Here is a 1,927-nt window from a genome sequence, read left to right on the forward strand (position 1 = left end):
TTAGGCATGCCACCATTTTCTTGTCGTGACCACTTTTCAAAGCTAATGGGAAAGATACGTGCATTAGTTGCTAATATACCACAATAACCAGCAAGTAAACCTTGTGCTCACCATATGTCGTACCTTCTTCATCAACTTCTACAATTACATGGTCTCCCCTAGATAAGTTGCAAACATCTTTGACTTTGATCTTAGCCTTCTTCGTCATATTTGTAGAGTCTTAAGGAAAATAAAAAAAATACTTCATTAATAAAAATATTCATAAATAATACATGTATATTAACTATTTATTCATTTTTTTAAACTTCATTGCTACAATTATTCTCAAAAGTCAAATATAAAATATTAGGAGTTACAATTTTTTAAGCTAGCATAAATGATTTAATCAAGGTTCTGAAAACTGAACCGATCATTGAACCGCTATAGTTACTGGTTTACTAGTTTATAAGTTCAACCGTAGTTGAACCGAAAAAATCGTTTTATAATAATTAAAAAAATTATAATAAAACTCTAATAGAAGTTATTTTCTTCTAATAATTAAATATAACTATAGATACTTCTGACCAATTGTAACCTCTGCCTGAGAGTACACAAATTGTAACTTCGGTAAGATATGTAACTGGCACTTTTGTTGAGCATATTATTCAACAAGTCTTCATGATTTCTTCGACCATTACATGTCGAATTTCAACCAAGTTGCTCCCCATTAGTGCATGGCCAATTTTACATACATATAGAAGAAGCTTCATTATAAAGTGTGTTCAAGAACATGTGCAGAGCAATCGCACAAAAATCTATCTTTTTAATATACGCATGATAAATACAAGATTATGACCTTAAATTTGACTTCCATCCAGATAACATGATATAAGCAGACCTGGACTTGCAAAATTAACATTATATAACCTAGCTATGTTTGTTTTATAAATACGATTACACAGATATATGATATTTTAAAATAAACCAAACAAACACGCGTTCCAGAAATTACAACTCAGGAAAAATTCTAAAACTTTGAAGCATACTACTGATAAATTATTTCCACTCCTAATGATCAAAACCACTTTGATTATTCAAAGAACTATTCAGCAGCAACACACAATGGTTAATGCAGAATGCCTTCACATATGGTGAAAACATAACAATTATTCCCCAGAACAATGGCTCGTTGATTTTTAGAACATACTTTCCTTACTAGATGAAGTCAAAGTTAATACTGCAATGATGCATTATAACTCATAAAAGATTATAGGAAATGACATATCTGGAATTTCACCACCAATACAAACAGTTTGTGTTTCATAATTTACTGATCATAGAGTAGAAGATATCATTCTTATTTGATTTTCCATGTCAACATTTTCATTCATATATTCACCAAGAAATTAAATAAAATACAACAGATAAAAGGAGGGGGTTGGAGGGGGAAAAATAGCAAAATTCATAGATTAATTAAGAATAATTATTCAAAAATTATTCGACCTATTATTTAACCTAGTATTCACAAATTAATTAACAATTATTCAACCCATAACAAGTTCACATATTATTCAACAATAATTATTCAACAATTATTGTTAAAAAAAACCTAGAAGCTAGAAGCAATAAAGCATAAAATAGAGCTAGCGACGGAGGCAGGAATAGAGCTTGCAACGGAGGAACAGAGATGGCACCGATGACGGTGGAAGAGAGCTTCGTGATGGAGGCAGGAGGCAGGCCTGGCGACTGTGCTTCCATTGCTGAGAGTCTGAGACGTTAGCTGCACGAGCAGGAGTGAGGGACCGAGTGAGCTTCGAAGCTCCAACTTGCGACGGCGTCAAGACCAGTTCAGCGGCTGAACGAAAGGGAGGGACTGAGCTCACTGGAGTTGAGAGGAATGACCAGCTCGAGGGTCTTGGGAGGGACGAGGGATAGAGTGTGTGCTGCT

Source organism: Arachis hypogaea, chromosome 14, assembly GCF_003086295.3.
Source record: "Arachis hypogaea cultivar Tifrunner chromosome 14, arahy.Tifrunner.gnm2.J5K5, whole genome shotgun sequence".
Taxonomy (NCBI): domain Eukaryota; kingdom Viridiplantae; phylum Streptophyta; class Magnoliopsida; order Fabales; family Fabaceae; genus Arachis; species Arachis hypogaea.